At 40.6% G+C, this 14,098-nt stretch overlaps 1 long non-coding RNA gene across 1 annotated transcript in view; it reads left to right on the forward strand.

The window, feature by feature from the left end:
* The window catches only part of LOC135314193 (uncharacterized), a 193,900-nt gene extending 183,625 nt beyond the window's left edge, over positions 1 to 10,275 (forward strand). The window contains exon 3 of the long non-coding RNA XR_010373641.1: positions 6,946 to 10,275. This is a non-coding gene — a long non-coding RNA (uncharacterized LOC135314193). The remainder of the gene's footprint in view (positions 1 to 6,945) is intronic.
* Positions 10,276 to 14,098: the final 3,823 nt, after the last annotated feature.

Below are 14,098 nucleotides of genomic sequence, written 5' to 3' on the forward strand. Positions count from 1 at the left end.
AACCCTATGATTTCCTACCGGATATTCTCTATCTGTATGAACAGCCCTAGCATTGTGCTTAGTGGCTAGTTAATTTCTACATATTCATTTTATGTAATATATATTCCTATCACTCAATCAGATTTGTAAACCAAATTCACAAATGATGGGGAGTATGTTCTTCTTTGCAATTAGGATGATTCACCAGTGGCATAACTAATAGGAGAACAGGAAACTGAGAAATTATACCCTTCTGCTTGAGACTGGGAGTAGAGCTTGGGAACAAAGACATTAAGAAGCAGAAAGATAGAATGAGAAAGAAAGGGAGAGGATCAAAATACTGAAAAGAAGTAAGGAGATGGGAAGATCAGCAACAGTATATTGGAACAAGAGAAGTGATTACAGCACACGAGAGAGGCTGGGGAAGCCGCTTTCCATGAAGAAAGAGAAAATTATGAAATAAGTAAGGATAGTATTTTACTTTCCACAGAGGGAAAGAATGGAAAATGTATTAGGACAGATTCATTCTGAGGGCTACAGAAGGTAATAGATGATGGAGAGGGCTAGCAGAGTTGGGCACATCTGTGTGGTCCAGGTGAGGACCTGTGGGTGGAGAAAGTATTTTGGTACTGCCTGAGAAGAAGGGAATCCAGTCTGAGCCCTGATGCGTATGCAGAAGTTGAAATTCACAAAATGGATGAACACAATATATTGATATGCCACTGCTGCAGTATATTGCTCTCATCCCTCTGGCTTGCTCAGTAGGGCAGATTACAGGCTAACTGTGCGAGTGTTGTGTTGGTAGGTTCCCCACCAGGAAACCCAAAGTGCTACAAATGCCTTATAAGCCTATTCCCATGTACTGAACCTGCATTATCACCACCAAAGGCAACAGGGAGAGCTGGTGTGTTAGGAAAGTATTGTAATCCACCTTTCTTGTAATTAAGTCTAGACATAATAGCTGAGGCTTATTTGTGTACTTCTTGATGCTAATAGCTTATTCTTTTAGTCTCTCAGAAGGTAAAAAAAACTATGGACACCTCCTGTTTTGACATGAAACCTCAGTGGAGACTAACTTTTCTTCAAACTACTTGTCACAGGACAATATCTCTGACTGTGCGCAGAAGCAGCCACCTGTTCAAAGTCAAGGACTTGGTCCACCTTACTCTTCTGAGATTTCTTAGCTTGCTCACTGATTCCAGGTATATGTGAAAGATGGGCTCTGGAAGGTTTTTTAGATTGCTGAAAGTTGTTGAATTTTCCTCTTTCTCTCCAGAAAGATTCAGCGTCCAGCATAATCTCTTGGCTATTGGCTGTTACCTATTAATGCCTGTTAACTCAGGGGAATTAGCATTGGATAAAGGAGTTCCAGGGACAGAAATCTGAAAAGAAAAGAACTTGGTGAAAGTGGTCCTAGAGAGACATGACAAGCTGGCGTCCTTAAGCAGGTAATCAATTAATGTGGTTTTGTTTGAAAGTGACAATGCAGATTTGAGAGCAAAATCAGTTGTTTTTTATTTATTTTAAATCCAAAAAGAGAAACAAATCCTATTTTTCCTAGTCATAGCAAGTTCAAAAGCGTCTCCATCTGGTTTGTTACTGTCTGCCTCCAATAAACTTATAGGTTGCTTCTTCATTGCTATGCAGCCTGTATATTGAACAATATCATCATTTCAGTTGCATTTTTTGATTACTTTTTCCGTACAGTCCCCATTCACAGGACCATATAATCACATGAGTCTCAGCTTTCATTTTAAAGGGTCTAGCTGGCATTGCCTCGTTGGAAGCTTGAAAAGTGGACCCTAATGACTCAAACCTGAAAGGAAAAGGAAAATAGTTGAAATTTTCTTAATAAAGGCTGATCCCATTATTTACATTGAACAATTGAAAAAGAAACAATTTTGTACCTTTTGTGGGATCTTACCCTTTCTATAGCTCTGGATTCACATTATTAAATTAAATCTCTTAATTTGCATCTTAACTTTCCATCTTAAATAGTGGAAAAAATAAAATCCACCCCCTTTTCTACCTGTCCCTCTCTTTATTCAACTCATTTGAATTTTAAAATCTTACTTTGAGAAGAAACAATTCTAAACAGTAATAAACATGTCTCTGTGCAGCTTTGTGCTGGTTGGAAGTCACTAATCTTTTTGTTATCCTTTGCGAGGATGATCTTTGTCTAGTTCCATGTATTGATTAAAATTAAGCATTACACAACCTTTATTATTTAAAAGGATTATTCTTTTATCGTTTTCTCTCTGCCTTCTTTTTACAAATTAACTTTTTTGTACCCTAGCTGATCTACTAGCTGCTTTGTTGGTTTGTTGGTTTCTTTTTTCTTTAACAGAAATGTTGCACAGTGAATTAATTTCTTATTTTTCTTACATTCCGCTTTTATGAAACATGCCAGTGGATACTTCCAGGGCACAGTAGTGTGAATAAGCATGGAATTGGACATGTCTAGCTGTAGGATAGGGAGCTTAAGTCCTCTTATGCATATACTGATTAATAAGGATGATCACAAAGAACATTTGAATTGTTTCTGTGCCAAACCGTTTTTTTGTCTTGTATTGGTTTATACCTGTGCAGCTTTGCTAGCTTGGGTAAATGTCCTTATACGCAGCCATGATGAGTAATCTGTTTTGTGATGTGGGTTTTTTGTTTGGTTTTGCTTTGTTTTTCCTTGTTGAAGACACAAATTTATTTAACTGCATCATTTTTGAAGAATCATGCTGAGTAGAGTAGAATCTAAGGCATACTTGAATCTGGTCTGTCTGGCCAAAAATGTGTGTAATTTATATTCTTTCCTTTTAGGACTGGGACATCAAGTGCCATATGTAAAACCCTGGGGTTTGCTTCTAATTCTGAGAGAGTGCTTATCTGATATCTACTGACCCCTAAAAGCTAGTACTCTGCACTAACCTTAAATTTACACCAAACAGTTCTTTCTTGTAGACCTAGTTCCAACCGGTGTGTGTTAGTCCTTCTAGATTGACCCTGCAGCACGTTTAAAACTTTGGGAAAGGCAACCAAGCCCAAAATAAAAACAGCAATCCAGCCCTTGAAAGTAACATGTCTAACCATGGCATGGTAGTTCTGTGTAGGTACAGCTGAGTCATCCCGTGGCTCTGAACCCTAACACTAAGTTTGATCCAAGTTGTGATGAAGATCTGGGAGTTGATTCTGCCAGACCACTAACAGGAGGTGAGGTGGTATCCTGGTTTCAGCTGGGATAGAGTTAAATTTCTTCACAGTAGCTAGTATGGGGCTGTGTTTTGGATTTTTGCTGGAAACAGTGGTGATAATGTGGAGATGTTTTAGTTGTTGCAAAGTAGCACTTACACTGGTCAAGGACTTTTTCAGCTCCCCATGCTCTGACGGGTGCACAAGAAGCTGGGAGGGGGCACAGCCAGGACAGCTGACCCAAACTGACCAACGGGATATTCCATACCATATGACATCATGCTCAGTATGTAAAGCTGGGGAAGAAGAAGGAAAGGGGGGGGACACACATTTGGAGTGATGGTGTTTGTCTTCCCAAGTAACCGTTGTGCGTGATGGAGCCCTGCTTTCCTGGAGATGACTGAGCACCTGCCTGCCCACGGGAGGGAGTGAATGAATTCCTTCTTTTGCTTTGCTTGCACATGTGGCTTTTGCTTTACCTATTAAACTGTCTTTATCTCAACCCATGAGTTGCCTCACTTTTACTCTTCCGGTTTTCTTCCCCGTCCCACCCAGGGGGAGTGAGTGAGCGGCTGCGTGGTGCTTGGTGGCTGACTGGGGCTAAACCACGACAGGTGGATAATTTCTGGTGCCATGTCAGGCAACAAGCTGCATTTGGCAGGTGGAAGTCAGCACCTATGCTGAAAAGGAGCTGTCATATAGGTGAGAAATGCTCTGTGGCAAATTCTGAAAAGACATAGCAACCAAACAAAATGTTTCAGAAAGGCAAGGAAGCAAAAGTACACTACAGGGACTGTTTGTTATCTAATAGTGTGACTACTCTGTTCTAAATAGAGATTTGTTTGTAAGAAAACAATAACACAAGTGGAAAGATGGGAATCCTCCTGCCTGTCTGTGACTCATCAGCACAGGGCAGAACACGATGCTTGAAATAGACGGGCTGTGTCATGTAGTTAGTAGGATGCTTACTCAAGATGTTCTGTGTGGCCTAAAGAGTCATTCATTCCACCTTTTCTGGTGTTTTCAGACTGGATATTTGTCAGACCTGTGACTTTGTATAGTGTCTTACCTTGGCTAGACTCTCAAGGTGCTTCCATTGCATAAATAATACGATAGTGCATTCAGTGCTGTGCATAGCAATTGTGCTGTGCCAATAATCAACATAAACAAGTTGGCAAAATGTCTTGAGTACTCTTTAAAATTACCACTCTGAGTGCAAGATAAGAAAGTTATGACAGTTTAATCATCTGTTTAAACATTAAGTTTCTGCTTTGCCTTAGCAGGATGCTGCTAATGGACTCTCTCCCAGGCTACCACTCAATTACATTTACGCTGGTTAACAAGGTTAAGCAATAAACTCTCATTTGGTCTTTCAGCAGGACAATTTATTCATTAACAACCTCTGGGCAAAGCCTAGGCAGCTCATGTGCTTAAAAACCAATTAGACTTATCCCTAGTTTTACTAAGTCTCTCTTTGGTCTTGAAGTTTCAGCAGCAAATTTGGAAGGAAGTAGATCTGCAACCAGTCCTTCACAGCTATGCATTTTCTTTCTTCCTTCTTCAGGGTTAATGCAGGATTCCTCCTAATATAGGTTTCATAGAATCATAGAATGTCCTGAGTTGGAAGGGGCCCACAAGGATCATCAAGTCCAACTCCTGTCCCTGCACAAGACAACCCCAAATTCACACCATGTTTCTGAGGGTGTTGTCCAAGTGCTTGTTGAATAGTGTCAGGCTTGGTGCCGTGACTGCCTCCCTGGGGAGCCTGTTCCAGTGCTCCACCACTCTCTGGGTGAAGAACCTTTTCCTAATATCCAACCTAAACCTCCCCTGGCACATCTTCCTGCCATTCCCTCGGGTCCTGGTCACCAGAGAGAAGAGATCAGCTCCTGTTCCTCCTCCTTCCCTTGTAAGGAAGCTGCAGACCATGATGAGCTCTCCCCTCAGTCTCATCTTCTCTAGGCTGAACAAACCAGCTAGATAGATTCTTTGGTATGGTTTATCTCTCTGTAATTAAGCATCCGTTGACAAAACTGGCTTCAAAATGGCTGTTAATAGATTTTTAACAGTTCTTTTTCTTCTGATGTCTCTCCTATAAAGTTTTTTTAGGTTTTTCACTGAAAATCCAAACTGTGAAACATCAGTTCTCCCTTCTGTCCCTTCCTACCTTCTTGGTAGTAAAAATGGCAAAAGGTTATGTATTTATGAGCACTATTCTATTTAATTTAAAAGTCAAAACTTTATAAGCCAACTTTTCCATCAAAAGTTTTGAATACAAAAAAGTTGTTCTCACCTGAGTCCTGGAATTCCTCTTTCTTGGCACAAGGAATATATTGGGGGACAGTAACTGAACCCCAATTCTTTTCAGGGCCTCATCCACAAAGAGTTGAGGTTTTTTTCTTTTACGTCTGGCTTTTGGCAGATGTAAATGTACTGCTAGCTGAATAGCCATCCCTGATACTCTGGAGTCCAGTGTCATGATGGATAAGTCCCAGGGCTTCCAGGTTACTAACCGTAAGCCCACTATTCCCCTTTCTCCTTGAAGAACTATTTACTACTTATTCATATTGTCATTTCTGTTAATGTAGGTCTCAAGTTAAATGGATTTCTTTTATGTGAATTTTGCCATCTGAATAGAGCTTATAAAATATTCAAAGCCATCTGATCCTAAAATAATAATACTGCTGTGCCACCAGGTAGAAACAGCCTTGAGCTTGTCAGGATTGTCTCTTGAAGAGTCTGCAGGTAGCAGTGGCTAGGACATATCCCATGTCTCTAGGAATCAAACAATTCTATAAGGAAATGAAAAGTAAAATTACTTTTTATGGTTTTAGAAGCCAACTGACATTTTAAGTAATTTTAATGTAATACAAAATGGCAGCTAATTCCCTAAAACAACATCGCAAGTTCAGATTATGCAGGTTCTTCAACTTCTGTGTGATAAACAATGCTGCTGAAAAAAACTAGACTGTGAGATAGTACATGCTATGCCCATGAACTAGGAGTGCACATCCCTCATAAAAGGAGCTGGAAACAACATAAGACTGGTGTTGTCCTACCTTAGCTCAATATTGCAGTGTGGCCCTGAGCGGAGTTTTTAATATTCCAGTTCTGAAATGGTAGTTAAACAGGGAAAGCAAAAATCTGGTTTTAAAGGACCACTGGTCTTCTCCCAATAGAACAGTCTGTAGATTGTAACAGTGAGAGCTTGGACTTAGAAAACTTTTGCCTGTGCTATACAGTGTAGATAAAATAGAGCATGTTTGTTTTGGTTTTGGGTTTTTTTTGGGTGGGGGTTTTGTTTTGTTTTGTTTTCTGACAATGAGTGCAAAGTGAAGAGGACCAGTCCTTAGCATTTAACTCTATTTCTAAATAAAATTAAATGGAAGGGATAAGTGAGAGAACATGACTCCTGACAACACACGCTGAGGCATCTGCTCAGCAAACACTGTGCAGTCTGAAAGGAACCTTTTAATTCCCCTAAAACCAAATCTCTTCCTGACTGCACTTTTGTCCATTTGTTCTTCAAACACCATGGGTTGGGTTTGTTGGTTTGTTTTGTTTATTTTTTTCCCCATTCCTGCTTGGGAATCCATCAGAGCTCTCTCTTGTTTCCTAAAATGGCGTGCTCCATTTGCCTTGTGCTTCCTGAAGTCAACCCATTGTGTTGGCTGGTAGACACAGACAGAACCAACTCCTTTGCTCTTTCTCTGGATGACAGTGTAGAACCCAGAAATTATTTTGCTGTCTCTTGTGTCATAAAGTTTCTCCTGTGTCTTTCAGGTGCTCCATCACTGGTGTTATTGACAGAGAGCACAATTGGAATACTTGTGCTCTAAGGGACCCCTGGCCTCTCCTCTGTGACTGGCTCTGCATCAGCAAGCAGTACAGTGCAGGAGGAGTGGATCTGTACAAGGAAGAAACCGGAACTGGAGAGCAGCCATCCACGTTTCTTCTGGGGGTGGGGAAAGTTTCTGTGCACTTTCTCAGAGTTTTTATGGACTGAATATTCACTGGAGGTTGCAGCACATTAAAAGCACACCTGGAGCACAACTTAGAGTTTACTGTCACCTAAAGTGGTCCCCTTAGTACAGTCTGAGGCAGCTGTGTGGTGCAGACCAGAGTAAACAGGGATTCTGAGAGGTTCGCTTCAACAGTGGTCTCCTCATTCCAAATGAAATGCTAATGTAGATGTACCCCTTCAGTTCCTCTGCAGAGCTAAATGCCCACCTTCCCTTCCTTTCCTTTTGCAGCAGGCTGGTTAGTACTCCATTTTAGCTCATAGGGATGGGACAGACAGGCTGGCATGGAGGTTGGGTAAGTAAGTTCATGGCAGTTAGGGAAAGAAAGGCTTTGGAGGAGGCACTAGGATATTTAACTTTGATGCAGTTGGAACACTCATTAAATAGTTCTTTTGGTAAAGGCAGATGTAAAAATACCTCACATGATTATCAGAATGAAATATTGAAGATAGGTAGTAGACAGGAAAGTATTTACTTCCCTGTTATGAGGTGCATGTTTTAAGAGGAACCTAAGGAGATTTCTTGGTCGTTTCTTGTTATAACAGTCAGCATGCAGGAGGAATTCTGACTTCTTGGAGTCAGAATATGGACCTTTTCCATAAAGCAAAAATTCAGCCAAAATTCTGCTCACAAATATAGAAAGACTTCATTTGATTTTGATTTATCTAAACAAAATGTTTCCATTTTACTAAAGCAGTAAGAGAGAGTAGAGCTATACACTTTAACAATTCCCTGCTGAAAACATGACCAGCCTTGCCACATTCCTGCAAAACAGTTGGATTCTATCTAAACTATATTTTATGATAGAAACATTTTCCCTTTTGATGCATTGCAGCCAGTTCTGGCTGTACATCCTGATGTGATATGTCTTAGCTATCACACTGGCAATGACACAGAAGCTTGAGGCAGGCAAGCAAGACTGAGCAACCCTGTTGTCCCCGTGAGGAAGGCTTACCACAGCTTGCAGCTGATTGTCATTGGACCTTTTGCTTTGTCCATAATGTCAGTGCTAAATGAAAGGGATCACTTGCTCATTAAGCAGCGTTGGTCTTACTCTTTTCTGCAGGAAAGCTCTTTTTGTAAAAACAACTTTATGGATGGAACGTCCTTAGAGCATTTAGATTTAGGCTGTCAGGTCTTTGTGTTGCATAGATGGAAAGATGTGATGGAAGGGGAGCTTCAATGCAGGTACCTTCCCTAAGGAAAGGCTCATCAGAGTTTTGATCCTTGACTCTCCTATAGGCCTTAACTTTATAGCTTCTTGTGACAAATGGGCCTGGAGGATGCAGGAGGAAGTGCTTTTACTTCCTTTTCTGTTCTTACAGGCTATCTTGCCAGAACTTTGTGGTCCTGTGACTTTTGCCTCTTATTCTCTTTAATAGCACATTTGTGCTTTTAATATTCTGGATTTACACCATTTGCTGGTCTGAAATAAAAGCCCATTTGCCTCTGCTGTTTTATTAAATAGGCTTATAGCTGCCTTCTGTATCGAGTTTCTTTGTTGCAAACCAGACATCTGTTGTACAGCGTAATGCATGGCAGGCTGTAATTACCCTATGATTTGCATATTCAGCCAAAGTTCAGGTGAAGGCTTGAGGTCAAAAGGCCTGGTTCTGTCATGTCCACAGCATTTAAAAAATGATGGCTTTAATAAGGCTGGCAAGATAAAGCAAAAATGTTGCTCAAGGACAGTCAACTGTCCAGGAGCTGACAGTTCCCCACTAGTGATGGCAGAAAAGTGCATCTGTATTGAGGGTGGTGGACCTGATGGGCTCCCTGTGTTTACAGGACTGGCACGTGTTTTGATTCTGCAAACATCATCCCTGCACAGACAGAAGTAAACACCTTACAAAAAGGGGCCTGCAACTGCAGTGTGCTGCAGGCATTCCTTATTTCACCTTAACTTTTGCTGTCAGTGTTCAGTGTCTTTGCTTTTTTGGCATATGAGCATCACGGTGCTCATCTCTGGTGCCTTACAGGGACAGCCTGAGAGTTGAAGGGTTTGAAATCACCAGTAATTTAGAAAGGACTGTCCTGCTTGTTGCCTTATCTTTACACGCTTACTGAGTTAATTCAGCAACTCAGGTGAGGAAATGCACATGGGGATGGAGGGCAGGGAAAGGTCCAGTAGGCACTTTCCTGCAAATCATGCTTATGTGCCAGGGAGGAAGAAAAGAGAGAGAGAGAAAGAGAAGAACACTGAGGTGTATTTTAGCAACTTTCAAGAATATTTGATGATGTGAATTACTTCAGTGAATTTTTCTTATTGCATCTCACATTGATGGTCACCAAAGGGAGGGCCCTAAGTTGTACAGTAGCTTCTGTAAGACAGCTTTACCCTCTGCACCAAAGATGTTCTGAGGGCCTGAAGAAATCTTGTGCATGTATTATAATAAACAAGTTAAGGGGACTTCTGGTGACACATTTTATATGCACGTTATGTTACATATAAGTAAGCAAGGCTGAAGCACAGAAAAGGGAAACTCTCAATGTCCAGGCAGGCAGGAGAAGCTTCTGTCATACTGTGGGGTATGTCTGGAGTCTGGGAGTTGGGGGAACCACTTCTCCAAAGGTTTGCAGCACATATCTGACTGCTTATTGCTTCAGAAGCACAGTTAGGCAAGTGAGTGAAGTGCTGCTGTTAAATTTTAGAGGATGCAGGCAAGGGATAGGAAACCAAAGTCATACAGTACAATAGCAGCTTAAAATTAAAGTGAAAAAACAAAAAAAGGCCCTTCCCAGCTGGACTCTTACTCTGGGTTTGAGCCCAGTTGTATTTCAAAAATACATGAAAGACACAACTATGACTTTCTGCACTCTTAGTGGAAAGAAAACTCATTTGGAAATTAAGTATTGCTCTTAATGCTTATGATTTTGATATGTTAGTTTACAGAAGGGAGGCATATATTAAAAATAATGAAGTAGCACTGGCATTTCAATGCCGCTCAATTACAGCATGTCTCTCTCTTGAGGATGACAGTTATTAGACTGCAGGTGTGACTATTACCAGCATTTCTCTGGAGATGACTTTTTTGTTCATGTTTGAAAAAATGTCATAAACCTTGTTGCCTTTGTCATCCATTTTTTAGCTCCTAGCTTTATGCAAGGGAAAAGGCGGGGGTGGGGGGGGGGAGGACGAAGAGAAGACAATAAATAAGTGTGATGCTTGCTATTCCAAGAAGGTAAGGAAGAAGGCCATTACTGGCAGCGTCCCAAGGAAGTGCCACTCAGCTGTGGGTGATTCTCCTGGGGAGAGTTGCTTGCTTTATAATGTAGTCCCAGAAGACTGCTTTGGGAACTTGCGTTCACAAGTTATTTTAAAGATGTTCCTTATCCAAGATGTAATCATGGCTGCACATCAGAAACTATATAAATTAACACTCTTATTAGGACCCATGAATAGCTACAGTTTGTCTCTTAAGAGTCACCTGAAAAAATCCCTATTTAAATGTAAATGCAGCCATCCCATACGGTAACAGGGATTTCTCCCACAGAAAGCACAGGAAAGAAGTGGGCAATTGAAAGGGGACTCTCTTGCAGACCAGACCCAAAAGGTGGGCACTTTTTTTCTCTATGGGTAAAACCTGTTACTTGTTCATTTTTATGCCCTGTGTTGAGTCAGTAAAACCAAGCCCAAAACAAAAAACATTGTGTTTTATGCTGATCAAGTAGAATTATTTCCCCAGTTCCAGAAAAGTCCTTTCTCAGCAGTGATCACAGTGCCTGTTTTGATACTGTATTACCCTAAAAGGAAAAACAGTTCTTCAGGAACAAAGGACTTATGTAAGAGCAGAGTCAAAATTCTGGTGTCTACTGGCCAGAAAACACAATAATCAGAAGTTCCTCACTGTCGTATTTCGGATTTGCATCCTTTTCTGCTGGCCCATTCATGTTCATATGCTGCTGTGTTTCCACACATAGCAGCAGCCAAAGCCTGAACTGCTGAACTGCTGTGGGGCTCTGAAAAAGAACCTCTTTCCTTGGCATGTGTTCGTTTGGTTGCCTGAAAAATAGAGGCTTTAGTTGGATGTTGCAGAAGACATGCCACAACCAGGGATGGGCAGGACTGTAGAACAAGGAGGAAGGAACAGAGGCAGTCCTATCAGAAAGGTTATGGGAGGCCGCAATGGTACGTCTGCTTCACTACCAGGGGATTTGCACTGTGAGAAGGGTCCATGTGCAAGAATGCAGTTGCCCGAGGCAGCACATGCTCTGCAGAATTTAAACTTGTCTGCTTTCTCATTAGTTCTTGAGCAGCTGGTGTTGCAGGTTTTCAAAAGCAAATGCAGAGCTCACTTTGAATAAACTAAACTCATTGAGTCACTGGGCTGAAGGCACAGCTTGAGCTAAGGTGAAAGGTGCACCAAAATTAGCTATTCTGGTTATCAACTACCAGTTGAGGTAAATATGACATAAATGCTTTTATGTGCTTTTGCTAGAGACATCCTTTCCAACTTCTTTCTGAGCTCGAGGAACTGATAAATATTTTGAAACCAATTCTGGTCATAGATACGTGGTTGTTTTTTCCAGGACTTCATGCTTGTGTTTAACAGGCTGCCCCTGGGTTTCAGGTCTCTTCTTCACTGTCCTCATCCTTCTTTATGACATTGAGCAACTTTGACATTGAACAACATTTATTGCAATGGCTTGATCCAAAGCCTGTTAATGTCTCTGACACCTTCAGTGGATTTCAGTTTGTACACCTCAGTTCAGGCTTGAGGATTCCCTTAGTCTGTTAGAATCTTGAAAAATTGTTTTAAGCCCACTGACAATTGGCACAGCTGTTCTTTGAGTCCGTTCAAGACCATTAGGAACAGCCCTCCATGGATCTGAAAACCATAGATTAAGAACCACTGAACTAAACACAATTCAAATAATGCCTCAAGCAGATACTTTTATTTGCTTCTCCCTCTCCCAACTCTGATCAAATCCAGCCTTTTCTGTTTTACCTTAAGGGGTAGAAAATGGTTCAAGCAGTGCACTGACAAATGGATAACTACAGGAAAACACAATTGCTTCGAGGAAGTTAGCCTTCACATGAGCCATTTAAGGGGGAAAAAATAAAATTGCTTCACATAAAATTGTATAAACTCCATTGTATAATCTAGGAAAGGGTAGTAAAATAGTACAGAGTTGGAAAATTTTTAATTAAACTCACTCTTGTTGACTTAAAGTTTGTTTATTACTTCTAGCAAAGATTTATGTACAATAGGAAACCAAACAATTTGTTATTGCAGAGCTTGTTGTCATGTAATTTGTAGAACTGAGTGAAAGAGAGATTATAACATTCAAACAAATTTATTGTTCTGTAGCTCAGGGATTTTCTTTTGGTTTTTTTTTTTGTTCTTTAGTTTTGGCTTTTGTTTCATAAAATAAGAGTAAATAAAGTGCTGAAGCTACTCTTGGAATTTCCCCAGAGCAGTGGGATACTCACACATGCTTCAGACCAGCAGCTCTGGACTCTATCAATCAAGGCAGCAGGCTTAGGTTTCCCCAAAGCCATAGTCATATATTGCTATAGAAGTGGATAAATAGTTGGTCTAATCTTTAAAACAGCCTGTTATATTAAGGAAGAGATCTAGCACATAAAATCATATAAGAACATGCACCTTTATATTGGTCTTGGATTCTCAAAACCGTATGGAGGAGGGTCAGCTACAGAACTGCTCACAGGAAACAGTTAAGTGTCAGAAAAGCACAGAATCCTTATTGCCAACTTCATTTTCTCTAATGAATTAGCTACAGCCACCTCATTAAGGAGACTGTTCTTGATCAAACTTTTCTGTCAGTTTTCTAAATGACCAAATTGAATTTAACCTCTCTCAACTTGAAAACTATTATTCTTCACCTTAATGACAGGACTTGATTTAAACTATTGCTTTTAATTCCCTACATTATTACAGTATGTATTAAATGTTAAAAAGAAGCCATCCCAAAACGTCCCTATACTGACATGGAAATCTTAATTTCACTAAAATTAAATAACTCTCAAATTCTCAGGGTATGGCTGGATGAACAACATCTCACCTTTTCTCAAAGCTGTTTACATATTTCTTCCAGTTGTTCGTTCCTGACCCCATATGATATTAGTTCAGGAGTCCCTCAGTTGTGGAGCATGGGTGCAATCTGGGACTTTACTCTGAGCCCCAAAATTGTTGCTTTGGCACAAGAAAGGGAGCAGTTAAGAGCAGGAGATAGGGATGGGGAGGAATGGGAGCAGGATAAAGACCTCTTACCCTAGCATTTGCAGAGCTAGTTGTTGCCACAGTGCTGCACACGAACGCTCTTATATTATAGCGCATGATATTTTCTACAGTCTCCTGTGACCTTGCTGCGGGAAGTACTGAACACAATCTGCAGTTGGACCCAGTTTTTAGGCTGAGAGCAGGATTTTACCCTTAATGCTTCTACATCATAATTTAATGACAGTAAATTATGACTAACGCATTGGATGTCCTGAATGAGACATCTGGGGAATGGTTTTTACCATTCTTGTGAACTGTTGGGCAAGGCTCTCTGAATTTGGCTGTCCCTACAGAGAAGTTAGAGTGACATTGGCTCTGGGATCTTTTAGAATTTTAGCATGTTTATTTCACTCAATTGAAATTTTTCACATTTTAATCTTCTTCCTTTTTATTGCTGTCTTCTTTGAAGGGGAGAAAAAAAAGGAAAAATCTGAAACCACCCTGAGAGCTTTCCCTTTGAAAAACAGAGGCCGCCCTCAGCAAAGCAGCAATTCTTGGGCTGAGCGCTGCTATTGAAATCTCAAATTTTGTACATTCAGAGATCTCTTCAAAATATTTATTCTGCAAAATCCTGCCTTTACTGGGGCATGACACAATATCAGAAAGAGGATTTTGTGAGGCAATGAATAGAATCTTTTGTTTGTATTATGGTTTATTGTTTCTTCCTCT

Source organism: Phalacrocorax carbo, chromosome 7, assembly GCF_963921805.1.
Source record: "Phalacrocorax carbo chromosome 7, bPhaCar2.1, whole genome shotgun sequence".
NCBI classification, from domain to species: Eukaryota; Metazoa; Chordata; class Aves; order Suliformes; family Phalacrocoracidae; genus Phalacrocorax; species Phalacrocorax carbo.